Source organism: Eurosta solidaginis, chromosome 3 (assembly GCF_040869045.1).
Source record: "Eurosta solidaginis isolate ZX-2024a chromosome 3, ASM4086904v1, whole genome shotgun sequence".
Classification (NCBI taxonomy): domain Eukaryota; kingdom Metazoa; phylum Arthropoda; class Insecta; order Diptera; family Tephritidae; genus Eurosta; species Eurosta solidaginis.
In genome coordinates, this window is record NC_090321.1 from 255,580,482 (window position 1) to 255,596,104 (window position 15,623).

Genomic DNA, 15,623 nt, shown 5'->3' on the forward strand with positions numbered 1-15,623 from the left:
AACATTACATACTCAGTTGAGAGCTGTGGAGAGAAAGTAAGGGAAAATCACCATGTTGTAAAAAGAACCTAGGGTAACCCTGGAATGTGTTTGTATGACATGTGTATCAAACGGAAGGTATTAAAGAGTATTTTAAGAGGAAGTGGGCCATAGTTTTATAGATGGACACCATTTAGAGATATCGCCATAAAGGTGGACCAGGCCTGACTCTAGAATTTGTTTGTACGATATGGGTATCAAATGAAATGTGTTAATGATAATTTTAAAAGGGAGTGGGCGTAAGTTCTATAGGTGGACGCCTTTTCGAGATATCGCCATAAGGTGGACCAGGGGTGACTCTAGAATTTATTTTGTACGATATCGGTATCAAATGAAAGGTATTAATGAGTATTTTAAAAGGGCGTGGGCCTAAGTTCTATAGATGAACGCCTTTTCGAGATATCGCCATAAAGGTGGACCAGGGGTGACTCTAGAATTTGTTTGTACAATATGGGTATCAAACGAAAGGTGTTAATAAGTGTTTTAAAAGTGAGTGGACCTTAGTTCTATGGGTGGACGCCTTTTCGGGATATCGCCATAAACGTGGACCAGGGGTGACTCTAGAATTTGTTTGTACAATATGGGTATCAAACGAAAGGTGTTAATAAGTGTTTTAAAAGGGAGTGGACCTTAGTTCTATGGGTGGACGCCTTTTCGGGATATCGCCATAAACGTGGACCAGGGGTGACTCTAGAATGCGTTTGTACAATATGGGTATCAAATGAAAGGTGTTAATGAGTATTTAAAGAGGGCATGGGCCTTAGTTCTATATGTGGAAGCCTTTTCGAGATATTGCCATAAAGGTGGACCAGGGGTGACTCTAGAATTTGTTTGTACAATATGGGTATCAAACGAAAGGTGTTAATAAGTGTTTTAAAAGGGAGTGGACCTTAGTTCTATGGGTGGACGCCTTTTCGGGATATCGCCATAAACGTGGACCAGGGGTGACTCTAGAATGCGTTTGTACAATATGGGTATCAAATGAAAGGTGTTAATGAGTATTTTAAAAGGGCATGGGCCTTAGTTCTATAGGTGGACGCCTTTTCAAGATATTGCCATAAAGGTGGACCAGGGGTGACTCTAGAATTTGTTTGTACGATATGGGTATCAAATGAAAGGTGTTAATGAGGGTTTTAAAAGGGAGTGGGCCTTAGTTGTATATGTGAAGGCATTTTCGAGATATCGACCAAAATGTGGACCAGGGTGATCCAGAACATCATCTGTCGAGTACCGCTAATTTATTTATATATGTAATACCACGAACAGTATTCCTTCCAAGATTACAAGGGCTTTTGATTTCGCCCTGCAAAACTTTTTCATTTTCTTCTACTTAATATGGTAGGTGTCACACCCATTTTACTAAGTTTTTTTCTAAATTTATATTTTGCGTCAATAGACCAATACAATTACCATGTTTCATCCCTTTTTTCGTGTTTGGTATATTATTATGGCATTTTTTTAATTTTTCGTAATTTTCGATATCCAAAAAGTAGGCGTGGTCATAGTCGGATTTCGGCCATTTTTTACACCAATACAAAGTGAGTTCAGATAAGTACGTGAACTGAGTTTAGTAAAGATATATCGATTTGTGCTAAAGTTATCGTGTTAACGGCCGAGCGGAAGTACAGACAGTCGACTGTGTATAAAAACTGGGCGTGGCTTCAACCGACTTCGCCCTTTTTCACAGAAAACAGTTATCGTCCTAGAGTCTAAGCCTCTACCAAATTTCACAAGGATTGGTAAATATTTGTTCGACTTATGGCATTAAAAGCATCCTAGATAAATTAAATGAAAAAGGGCGGAGCCACGACCATTTTGAAAATTTCTTTTAGTTTTGTATTTTGTTGCACCATATCATTACTAGAGCTGTCACGAATATTCGGCAACTATTCGGTATTCGGCCTATTCGGCCACTTTTTTGCTATTCGGTATTCGGCCGAATAGTACGTATTATTCGGCCGAATACCGAATACCAAATCATGTAAAAAAGACACGCTATATTACTCAAAATTATGTACTTACTTCCAAATTACAACACTTTAGTATTTAAAATTGATCAGTGGTAATTTATGTTATATAAAAATAAGCTTTTCATCATTTTTGGGTAGTAAACGATTATGCTTTTCATCGTAAATGTTACCAGCATCAGAAAATAAGGTCTCACTATACACGCTACTTCCAGGAGAAGAAAGATAAACTTTAGCAAACTTTTAAACTTTGCCACAGCATTCTTCTCCACGTCCTCCTCATCATTAGCATTTCGCATATTATTTGTAGCGACTTCCTCAAAGCAGTTCCAGAAACTGTCGTGATTTCAGTAGTCCTATCATTTTCATTCAGGTCTCTTTTCTTACGAATTGGAGAAGAACCGTCATCGGTACTATTTTCAGGCTTCTAGAAGAATTTTTTGTCTTGCAATTTCTGCTTGAACCAATCTTGGGAAACACGGTTTGAAGCGAGGATCCAGAAAAGCAGCAACCAGATATTTGTTTTTTTCATCGAAGCTGAATCGCCTTTCAAACTTGCCTTGCAGTGAAGATCTCATTGTTACTAAATTTGTTACTTTCTCAGCTGTTTCTGCTTTTCCCACATATTTTAATAAATTTACTGCATGCGGAATCACTTCAGAGATGCAACAGATACCTGAGCTCGTTATTTTTGTAATCTCTTCGAATGGTTTGAGGAGTTTGATACATTGTTCCAATAGTTCCCATTTTTAGATTTATTAAAGTTTCATGATCTGTTATGTACAAGCAGGAAACCAGGTGTCCACTTGTCTTAATCCAGCTAACGCGCCCCGACAAGCATGTACATATGTATTTCGTGCCGAATATTCGGCGCTTCGGCCGACAGCGTTGCCGAATATTCGGTATTCGGCCAATTCACTATTCGTGGCATCTCTAATCATTACTGGAGTTGAATGTTGACATAATTTACTTATATACTGTAAAGATATTAACTTTTCTTTTAAAATTTGAATTAAAAAAAATTTTTTTTTAAAAAGTGGGCGTGGTCGTTCTTCGATTTTGCTAATTTTTATTAAGCAGACATATAGTAATAAGAGTAACGTTTCTGCCAAATTTCATCATGATATCTTCAACGACTGCCAAATTACAGCTTGCAAAACTTCTAAATTACCTTCTTTTAAAAGTGGGCGGTGCCACGCCCATTGCCCAAAATTTTACTAGTTTTCTATTCTGCGTCATAAGTTCAACTCACCTACCAAGTTTCATCGCTTAATCCGTATTTGGTAATGAATTATCGCACTTTTTCGATTTTTCGAAATTTTGGATATAGAAAAAGTGGGCGCGGACAGACGGACGGACGGACGGACATGGCTCAATCGAATTTTTTTTCGATACTGATGATTTTGATATATGGAAGTCTATATCTATCTCGATTCCTTTATACCTGTACAACCAACCGTTATCCAATCAAAGTTAATATACTCTGTGAGCTCTGCGCAACTGAGTATAATAAAAAAAATTCTTATTCATTACATTGAAATATTGCTCAATTTAAAAAAAAATTTTTTTTTGGTAACGTTGTCCTCATTTTAGGTAGGTGTTTTTTCTGAGTGTACTTTATCTTTTCAACTTTCTTAAGTAGAACTAAAAATTAATTGCTTATTTTTTATACTTAGTGAAAAAAATTTAATACACACCAGTTATTTTGTTTTTGCTGCAAATAGTAACTTTTTTAAAGCAAAACTTTGCTATAAATTTTATTTATTTAAATCATTATTAATGGATTTTAAATTTCTTCACAAACACTTTTATCACTAAGAGCACAAATTGTCGACTTAATTTATGTATACACAGCTGTTTATGAAGTTTTGTTGTTGTTGTTGTTGTGTCAACGCAAATGATCGTTGTTATTGTTGGTATTTACGAAAGCGTTTTTTGTTATTGCATCACATGGATTTATGAGAATTTGTTTGAATTTTCGTAGAATTTTTTTTTTCACAATTCAAATTAAATTTTGTTGTTGCAAACGACGAATAGCTGAATTTGCCAAAATCATAAAATTTAATTTGCACTTGAATAATTGTAAGAAAAGTTTTTTGTTTTGTTGAAATGTTTGGCCTTCAAGTGAAATTGAAACACACTTTAAACACGTTAATTTTTTGATTTTTTTTTCAACGGAATTTTTTTTCATTACATTGAAGGGCACTGAAAGGTTGTATGTACATACATACATGCATTTGTCATATGGTATCTATGCATGAGTTGTTGTTCTCGTTGTTGCTGTATCTGTGAAACAGGTATTCGTACTATGCTTTTATTTAAACGTACTTTCACATTTTTTTTAGTTTTTATGTCATAAGGTATTTTGTAATATTGTAATTTATTAGCACTCGAATTTTTTATTCGTTTGTTATTGCTTTTGCTGCTGCTGCTGCTGCTGATACTTCTGTTGCTAGTACTTATTATTTTTTTATTACACAAACAACACTTTTGCTTAATACGTCGTATTTTCAACTCTGCCTTTGCTTTATGGCACAGAAAATTTTCCATTAGTCTTTTGTCAGAGGCGGAAAACTAAACGTTATAAAATGTATTACTTGTTTATATGTATGTATGTATGTATGTAGTTAGAATCACCACAAACAACTCGACGGTCGAAAAGTTGATAATTGAATGAATGTGACTTGACACAAACGACTTGACTGCCACGACTAAAAACAGCAGTTAAATCAGCTGTTCAACGACTGGATGGGTGTTATCGATAATTTTTTTTTTACTTTTCTTGTGATTTATACTTATACATATGTATGTATAAGTTTTTTTTTCACAAATGTTCACTTTTATTATTTTATTTATTTTTTTACTTTACTCCACAGCTGAGTGCTTTTACGACCATATCCAATGTGCGACTGAACGTCTGAACGTCAACTGATGTAGAGCTGTGTTAAAACGAATAGTTCACGTCAATGTGGGGACAATTTGTAAGCAAAGCAAGAAAAGAAAAAATACTTGACTAACTCGTCGACTGACCGTCAGACTGATATCTGCATATACATATGTATATATGAATATGTATGTATATCAAAATGGAAAAATTACAAAATATCTAACGCATATATCGTCGTTCTAAGTGTGAAAACGCGTATCGCACATGCTCGAAAGGGTTTAAGTGCTAACACAAAAATTATACCATAACGACGAAAGCAATCGGATTTAAGACGATTTATCATTCGGTTGTTTTATACGTGCTAGGTATGTATTTTTAAAATGTTTTTAAAACAATTCCTGAAACACAATTTATTATTTAAAAAAAATTATTTTTTAGCACTATCCATTTAAATGCATGTTAATGCTATTTCCGAAATATTAGATGAGCGTTATTGCACTTTCAACGACGACACACTCGCAGCTTGCGGATAAACACTTGCATACGTTCGCATGTCGATAAATTTTATACCAACAAGTAACTTGTTTAGAGGTACATAAATACATACATACACGTTTGTACTCTGTTGCCAAAGGTTTGGGTCAGGAATTCACAAACTGTGTACCGAAGACTGTTGGGTAGAGTTAACAACCCGAGTTTCTTTTGTCAATTTAATTTAACAACTATCTGTCAAAAGCAATTAACATTGCAGCAGCTCCAAACCCTCTTTCTGCGCGAATGTATTGAACCTAGCCCTATACCTGGCAATCTGAACCCGATGCGTCTGCGGAGAAAATATACATTTAAGACGATCACACTCCTGGAAGTGTCTCATGTAAAGAATGGTTACGTCATACGGGATGTTCTGGGCTAGATATTACTACTCACCATCCCGTTAAGTCTTCAACAATAGCCGTGTTTTTTTACACGTATATACGTCTATGTTTGCGGGTAATAAAAACGCTTATCCTCACTTATATACTGTTTAGGAGACCCATCTAGCGGCAGTGGTTAAATAACTAGCTACAGAACATCCGAACAACCGAAAAGCGGAGTCACAAACCTCTGTTATATGTCTGTTTATAACCTATAGCTGAATGGGTTGCGGTGAATAGTGGACACACACCATTTGTAGAGGTAATACATACAGGTAGTGTAGAGTTGAATGAAACATAGACACATATTTCAGTTGCATCCCAGTATTTAGGAATACTAATTTTCTGCGCAGCAATCTCAGAAGCGTAGATAAAGTTTAACGCTTAGCAGTCCATATAAAATTTAAGCGTATATGTATATAGATGCAAAAAAAAAATATAGCTAATGTTTGCTGTTCGCTTGTAAAGCTATCTGCGCCTCGTCCACCTGTAGCATCTACAAATCAATACGCGTCAAAGGAGTATAAATGTCAATATCGCTTTCCAATTCCTAAGAAAGTGACTTTATCGCCACAAGAAGAAGTATAAGAACCTCGATCATCTCGTAAACGTGTATCATCAGCGCTGCTCAGCAATCCTTACCAAACTCATTACTTACATTGTATGAAATAATTAACAGATATCACGTTCCCTTCTACTCCATGTTTTCGGGACAAGCATAAACGTGAGACAAGATCATCCGCTTTTGGCCTCGCACACACTAAACTTCAATGGATTAAGTGATAATTTGAAATGATGTGGTCCGAAAATGAATTGCTGCGATCAAAAAGACAGAAATAAGCGCCAGATCGAATCTTCGAATTCTCGACGGGAATGATATCGGACGCTAACAACTACGCCATGACTTTGCCATACCAATTTAACTGCCGATGGTAGGTGACAGGAACATGCAGCGCAAAATACTACAACATTCAGCACTCCCTCAAAAGTGGTAATAAAATGAACTTATCAATAACATCATTTGAAATCCCTTGAAAAGCAGGAAGAACCAAAACAAAGGAAAACGCGGTTGATAGTAGGAAAACAGGGAGTACCAAAAAGCTACGAATGTTTGATGGTTGAAAAACTTTAGCAAAGTAGAAGGGATAATTAATTATGTGGTTTAAGTTTCGTATTAAACCGACGGATGTTACTGTAAACCTTCCAGTGTTACCAATTTGAATAACAAAGTATGGTTAAAAAAACTGGTATCGTAAACTATTTGTACTAATGACCACTTGTAATAGTCGTAAAGGGGACTACATTCAAGAAATAAAAACTTGGAGGGTTCCCAGTAACGTCAACATTGTGTCAGCTTAATTATGACCCAATTTGGGCTCTGCACATTACAGCAGGATTGTCTAACGAAAACGTTTGATCGGTTAATTCAAAAGAAAGGAATCTACCAAACTTTAGAAACAGAATGGCGCCCAATGAAACGGTACTGGGTTAATGACATGCTCAACATGTCTTTGACATTATAAAGTGTTAGTTATGAACACAATGTTTCCTTGACGATGCAGAGCTTTCTGATACCACGTACTTACATGCTTGAGGGGACAGAAATCCGGCATTTCGAAACGGACACGACCTATGTATTACGAATAGGCAACAAGTATCCGCAATTTAGCAAAGATTTCAAGTATTGGTATGTGCATCATTTTTTATGTCTAAGCCTAATTGAAGATTGTCTCTTTAAAAAGATTTTTAGATTACTTCCTCTGGAAACTCCGCGAGTCAATTGAGACAGTTATAACCCTGCTGTTCTAGCAGTGGCAAGATAACCTATTCTACAAGCACTGTCTCATAGCCCTATTACCATGCATCTTCGGTGGATATTTCTGAAGGAATTTAGTTTACAATGTGGGCGATGTTAAGAAAAAGCATACCCCAAAGTCTGCAGTGCATGGCATGTTGAGAAAAGGTGTATCCTAAAATCTGCAGTGTGTGGCTGGACGCTCTTGCTGTAAAAGCAAGTAGATATGTGATATTTCTCACGATTTGTAAAATGCTACGTGTGGCGGGGCGCCACCTCCAATGACATGCTAATGTTAAAAGGGTATACGAATTGCATAGACGGGAGTCGCCGATATTGTTGTTGTTATAGCGATAAGGTTGCTCCCCGAAGGCTTTGGGGAGTGTTATCGATGTGATGGTCCTTTGCCGGATATAGACTCGGTACGCTCCGGTACCACAGCACCATTAAGTGGCTAGCCCGACCATCTCGGGAACGATTTATGTGGCCACATTAAACCTTCAGGCCATTCCCTCCCTCTCCACCCCCAAGTTCCATGAGGAGCTTGGGGTCGCCAGAGCCTCTTCTGTTAGTGAAACATGATTCGCCGCGGATAGGTGAGGTTGACAATTGGGTTTGGAGAAGCTATATATTGCGCTGGCAACCTGAAGGGTTACGCTACCCAGCCCCTTGAATCTGGTATTTTAGTCGCCTCTTACGACAGGCATACCTACCGCGGGTATATTCTGATCCCCTAACCCGCTGGGGTTAGAAAGGGTATATTAGAAAGGGTATACGAATTCTCATGCCGCAGAGCTACAGTGAGACAAATAAAATAAATATACATTTTAAAAATCCATTTTACCAGCCCCCTCGCTATATAAGAAAAGTTTGGGAAGTAATGCCCTTGGCGAAATTGAGGTTTGTGGTTTAAAAAAAAACAACATTTGTTATTTACATATACTTATACATACATACATAGATATGTATCTACGTGATTTCGGGCGATTTTTTTTCTCTTTAGAATTTTTTTGGTTTTTAATAATGTGTTTAAAATTCATGTGGTTTTATATGTATATGTATGTGGGTATAAAGTTGCCTGTTGTCCGTTGGCACTATTGCAGACACACCTCCCTCAAAATTAATGCACACAAATGGGGCTGCTATGCACTCTCTGCCTGTCTGTCATGGTCATGCACTGCTCTGTTAAAATCACAGCATTTCACTGTTACCGAGCAACCGTTATTACGATCCGTTATTATGCACTGCACTCAATTTGCTTGCCAACTGAATTGGTGTCGCACTAAATTGTGATTGAATTTTCCTTTCCTTTCAAACGTGCTTTATATATGAACGTATGTATGTATGTAACGAGTATGAATTGAATTGAGTGTCTGCAACATAGGCATACATACAAATGACGTACATTGCTCACTTACACTCACTCAAATATCTCAAAATCGTTTCTGTTAGTTGCTGTTACGCCGGAGGTGAATATGCTCTGCTATTCGCAGTTGTTGTTTTTTGTTGTTTGGGCGTCAAGTTAGCATAAATTCATATGAGCAAACGAATACGCGTTAGGGCGTTAGGTTGAAGATGTGCCATTGCTCCTGCTGCTCTGCTGGCAGTGATTTTGATGCTTTGTATATTTTTTTCACTCAGCAAACAAAGGAAAGTCGAACTGTTTGACTTGTTCGCTTTTTGATTTGCACTTTAGTGTTTTCAAATACGATTATTTTGTTTGATTTATTTACTTTTTCGAAAATATCTGAAGATTCAAAATTCTTGTATCGCACATGACACTCAAATACCCCACCGAAGAAATCCAGTTGCACTGGTCACTTCAAACTCAAAAGCACTGCACTGCACTACACTCTCTCCATCAACTTAAGACCACTCAGCGCTACACTGCAACAAAACTTCTTTTGTTATTTCCTCACGACTGTGGTCAACGCTGTTGTCACTAGCGATGTATCTATTCGACTGAATTCCAAAAGCAAAGAATTGACTTTCTAAACAGCTGAGCGAGGAGACCAGTGCCACACAAACCAAAGCAACCAAGTAGGAAAATTTACTTATGTATATTACAATTGCATACATACATACATATATATATGTATACCCATATGTTTTAATACATGTTCCACGTAGCAAATTTATATGTAACACTCTATGTAAACATCCATTTATACGAGCAAACAGCAAGCAAAGTAAATTCAAACACAATTATAATAACAAAATAAATGAACGAGTTCTAATAAAAGGCGATAAGTGGTGTTGAAATATTTTCATATTCAACTCGCAGACGCAGAGACTTGTTATTGTGGATTTTCTTTATTTTTAAGAGAGAAACGTCATCAAGGTAGCCATACTTAATTTTTTTGGCGACCAATTTTTTTTTTTAAATGGACAAAATAAAATATATATGAGACTTCAAAATCCTAAACGGTACGAAATACCTCTGCTTAATCTTAATATCTGGTGCGAAATTTCAGGAGACAGTCCCAGCCCATTGACTGTTCTTGGTGTAGTAGCGAGAAAGACACTACCCGAAGGTTTATGGGTAGTGTTGTTGTTGTAGCGATAAGGAAACTCCCCGAACGCCTTGGGGAGTGTTATCAATGTTGATGGACCTTTGCCGGATGCAGATCCGGTACGTTCCGGTACCAAGCCCGACCATTTCGGGAACGATTTGTTATGACCACATGCCACATGGCCATCCCGCCGTCCCACCCCCCAGATCCATGAGGAGTTCGGGGTCGCCAGAGCTTCGGCTGTTAATGAAACAGGATTCACCACGGATAGGTGAGGTTGACAATTGGGTTTGGAGAAGCTGTATTTTGCGCTGGCAACCTGAAAGGGTAGCGCTACACAATCCCTTGAATCGGATATCTTAGTCGCCTCTTCCGACAGGCATACCTACCGCGGGTATATTCGTATATTCTGACCCCCTAACCCGCTGGGGGATTTATGGGCAGTGTTATCGATAGTGATGGTCCTTTGCCGAATACAGAGCCGGTAACAAGCACCATTAATCGGGAACGCTTTAATATAACTACATTGAGCTTTCTAGGCCACCCCCACCCCCTAGTGCCATGAGGAACTTGTGGTCGCCACAGCCTCGCCTGCTAAATATGTGTATGATATATTCTAACGGGATTCGCCTCGCGTGGGTGACATGAACAGGTGGGTTACAGAAGCTGCGAATTCTGCTTATCAACCCCTTGAATCCTGAGAACATTTGCTCTATAAATCTTTCGGAAAACAATGTTTGATAAGTTACACGAAATTGCCCATTCTGGCACCAAAGCTTCTCGTAGATCAATGGTGCACTCGAGAGCTACGAAAACTATTCGGCTGAACCTACATGTCGTGTTAGTGTAGCGACAGATATTCAGTAAAGCAATCAGCCAATCAGTGCCCGTATCGTGTTTTACGATCCGTGATCGAAAACAATTTTTGAAATCACAATAGATCCAGCATAGTGAATCACATATGTGAGATAGGGACAATTCGTGCTCATAATATCCATAATTGATTGTCATTTTCAAAAAAAAGATTGACCGTTTCATATCTATCGCTTGAGTGAAAACGGGGTTCGATCCGTGATCGTAAAACACGATGCGGGCCCAGTTTAGCTTGGTCTTCAAGCAGTAAAAACCTCATGACCGAATTCCACGCTCAAACATTCTCCATACCTACTACTAAAGAAAAGGTGCGATATAGTTAAAAGGTCTTTTGGGCCAAATATGAATAAACAATAATGTATGGTCTAAATCAAAGGTCGTCAACTAGTGAAATAATTATTCGCGCTCAGCTCACACATAAAATTATTCTCTTCACTTTAGTTATCGCTGAGCAAGCGTCGTAGCAACATGGGAGGATGCTGTCGTTTATTTGAGCTGGGAATTAGAAAATATGCGTACATATGTCTTGGCTCGTTGCTCTTGCTAACACAGTAACGGTTTCAATTTTGCTGATCGCTGGTCTAAATAATGTAAAAGTTGTCAGAAACCAAAAGGAACGTTTCAGAAGTAACTATTGCAAGACCGTTTTTTTAGTGAATATATTTCGCGTTTTGGTGTTCCATGTAACTTAACTACGGATCAGAGCTCACAGTTTACATCAAATTTGTTTTCGGAATTGACAAATCTCTGGGATGTCAGCACATAAAATGACCCTAAAACGTTTTCATAGACAGTTAAAGTCCTCAATAATGGCTAAGAATGGGACCAGGGATTGGTACGAAGAGTTACTAATAATACGTTAAGGTTTTCGAACTACTTTCAAAGAATATACATACTTTAGCTACACTACCTGGAACGGGTTTGGGTCAAAATTTAAGATTACCTGTGAGCTTGTTGTCTCAACTACTGAGAATTCATCTAAAACAGATGCATTGAGCAGTTAACGTAAACATTTTATAAATTTCAGATCAAATCTGGACCACTATCAAAGTTCTTTTGGAGTTTATGTTAACAAACATTCCATACAACATCCATACGAGAGAGCTCAGGCCCATTTTGAAAGATTTTTGTGGCATCGAAATATGTTCTAAATTAAAGTGCACGGCAATTCGTTACCATTCCACGGCAACTGTAACATTAACAGATTTCCAGGTGTACTAGTTGCCAAAATGTAAACTCATATCCAAGATGGACAATGGAACTTGATGATATTTTATATCACAGGGCGTCAACTAATGAGATATGGCTCAAAAGTCTAAGAGTGCAATATAAGGGTAAATTTTTTTCCAGAAAAGAAAATGCCAATAGTCCTTCGCGTTCACATATCACATATGTATGTATATTATTAATATCTTTCTATGTATATTATTATTATCTCTCGCTTAGTAGTCGCTGAACAATTAGAGTAGCAACATCGAAAGGGCTCATTTCAAAGAAGATATTTTACAAGCAAACGCCAATTAATGTTTTAATTGTTCGCAACCAATTTTGTTTAAATTTTTTGTCACAAGCAATAAAGTAGGAGCACTTTTACGTCTCGTTTCTTAGCTTGTTAATCAACGAATCATTACGATAATTTTACTCTTATCGACACAATGACAGTTTCGATTTCGGTGACCACTATTTTATATATTTATGCGACATCAAAGAACACTCCAAAAATGTGTATTGTAACCAGGGCCCGTATTACGTGTTACGATCCGTGATCCAAACTCATTTTTTAAATCACAATAGTTCTGAAATAGTGGATCGGATTAATGGCATATCTGAACTAGCGACAAATAGTCCTCTTTAGTTCCATAACTTATTATAATTTTTAGAAAAAGTTTGACAGTTGCATAGTTTATGGGCCAAGGGGATGTTTGGGCAGTGGAAAGTTAAAAAACGTGTTATCTTTTGTCAAATTAGTTTTAATATGGCAGCCTGCGATGTAATTAAATGTGATATGTTGGGAGTGTGAGAGAGCGAAATGCACCCTGCGCTGCACAGAAAAAGTTTAAATACCGCAGGTACAAGGCAGCGTTTAGAGATGACCATTCTTATGAATGTTGGTCAATTTAAAGGTAAATAAAAATTAATAAATTGATATTTGTTAAATTTTTTAATGAAGTAATAACTGCGGTTACAATGGACGTGTTAACATTTCAAGCATCCTTGTAAAAATATTGGAATGTTCAAAATTTCGAGTAAAATGTACCTATCACAAGACAGAATAGGCCCTCTACCCCAAAATTGTTGGGTTATTGTTACTCTATATATATTAGATTAGTATATCATTATCAAACATATTACCTATAGAAAGGAAGTACCTAGAACATATACCTGACCCTAAGTTAGTTTTCAAGGGTCAAGGATGAGTCCTAAACCTCTTTGATGCTTGGCAATAGCCAACCAACGAGATGTTTCGCTAATGAGCTAAAAACCAACACACTCCCACTTTTACATGTTATAAATGTTATTCTGTGGCTTTGGAGCGACCAAATTTAGAACATGACACCTAGACAAAAAATTCACTTAGAGGGAAAGTTAAACCCCTATTAAAAAAAATTTGTAATAGAAAAAGTGCAAAAGAAATATACGACGCAATTCGAGTAGTGGAAGCAAAATAAACCCAACACAACAAGTATCTATGTAGGTATAAATGTACTGAGAGTGATATAAGGAACTGAAGTTACAGAGAGAAAAAAAAAAACATTGAGAATCCTATGTAGAAGTAAGAGAGTGAGATTTAAAACTAAAAACATACGAAATAATTTAACAAACCAATACATTAGGCGGGGATCAGATAGGGAAAATTGTTGCCTGATTTTGGTCCTGAAAACGGATGGTGTATGAATACGTTTTCTTTAGGCCTGGTTTTTCAGTGCGAGTTTAAGGTACAGTTAAAGTCGACTAGAGTTTAACCCTGCCACTTTGGCCAGTTAATTTGAGATGGGCACACAATTTTATGTTATCGCACAAAGTGGCAAGGTTAAACTCTACTCAACTTTAGATGGAGCTTAAACATGCACTGAAAAGCTGGACATAAATGTATGAAACTGAAAAAGGTTTGAAAAGTGTATTATGATATAGCAACTATTTGATAACACAACCGGCAACGAAGAAGAATAGCCCAACAATCAGCAGCAACGAGTTGTCGGGTTTGAACACTGTTTCAACATGCAAACAATAGGAACATGTTGCTCAAACGCAATTCAAAACCAGTCCGAGAGTGAGAGTGTGCTACCGAGGTATGTACGTTAGACTGGGTTGGTCCCCATACAAATAAAAAAGAGTTGCTAATGTCCGCCCCTATTTCAATTTGCTGAACGCGTTAACAAAAAAATAAAATTTTGAAATGTAGAATTTCGAACTTCGAACTTCGTAAGCCGATATCTATTTTTTGGAGGTTTAGTTCGAAAAACGGAGATAGTACTTTGTTTACTTAAGTCTCAATCTCTACAAAAGTTTGTTTTGTCCAATACCCAGAAAAAAGTTGATTTTGTCGCATAGCGTTATTATTATAAATACGAAACAACAGGTAGGGGGTAGGGGTAGGGGGGGGGGGGGGTAAAATTTTTTTAGCTGACCTAATCATGTGAAAACGACTTCATAGCTTAAAAGGACATTAAACGGAAATGTGAAGCATCTCAAGGCCAAAATAATGGCATATCAATCTTAAAAATCGGACGTCAAATAACCAAGTTACAACGAAAAAACCTTTTCGGCTATATTTCGAAGGATCAAACAAAATTATAAACAATTTTTCCGAAACCCTCTCAACATAATCTTCAAATTTAGGGGCGGACATTAGCAACTTTTTTTTCGACCCAGTCTAATGTACGTGTAGGTACGACTGATAAGAGTTGTATGTTGCTCGGCATGGGGTTTTGACAGATAACAAGAGATGTAGGAAGGGCAACTACAACAAACTGAAACGAAATAAACACAAATCATATGGTTTCTTTGCAAAGACAAAAGCATCTACTTACTTAGGTACTTATATAAATTTATATATATATATATACATATATATATATATATATACCTGCATATATATATATATATATATATATATATAGTTATGAATGATTGTATAAGGGATATGTATTCATTTGAGATATAAATATGGGTTCATAAAACATATATACATATGCAAATATGTATTTTTCATGCTACCCGTAGATTAAAGTACAACGCATTTTAAACACGAAATTTTGGTAAGAAAATTCATTTAAAATTTAGCATCATACATGCATACACTTGTATGTACATATGTATGTATGTATATGTGTGTTCCTGAATACAGCCCAGTTTATCAGAAAGGTGTGGACCTAGGTATTACCGAATATGGTGTCGCACAACTTAGAGTATTTGTGTGTAACACCCTTCCCCTCTCAAAATACAACAAGCACTTGCAAACAGACTGTATGGAGATTTAGATGCCAAGTGGTGTTTTTTTTCGAAAATAGCTGAATATCTTTAGAAATATTATTGAAATTAATCCTTGTGCGGAAATTCTGTTGTTAAATTATTCGCAATCAAAGCAAGGCAACAAAAGAGCACCAATAACGCAATAAACCCAACAAAAGAAAG

At 36.9% G+C, this 15,623-nt stretch overlaps 1 protein-coding gene across 11 annotated transcripts in view; it reads right to left on the reverse strand.

Moving 5' to 3' along the window:
• atos (atossa) overlaps window positions 1-15,623 on the reverse strand; it is a 519,662-nt gene that overhangs the window by 153,721 nt on the left and 350,318 nt on the right. Inside the window, exons 1-2 of one of the 11 annotated variants that reach the window (XM_067776013.1) lie at window positions 9,336-9,570; window positions 3,704-4,945 (exon numbers count right to left, since the gene is read on the reverse strand). The exons of 3 other annotated variants lie outside the window; for them this stretch is intronic. The gene's annotated coding sequence lies outside the window, so the exon portion shown is untranslated. 7 more of the 11 variants (XM_067776016.1, XM_067776010.1, XM_067776014.1 and 4 more) reach the window with 7 other exon arrangements.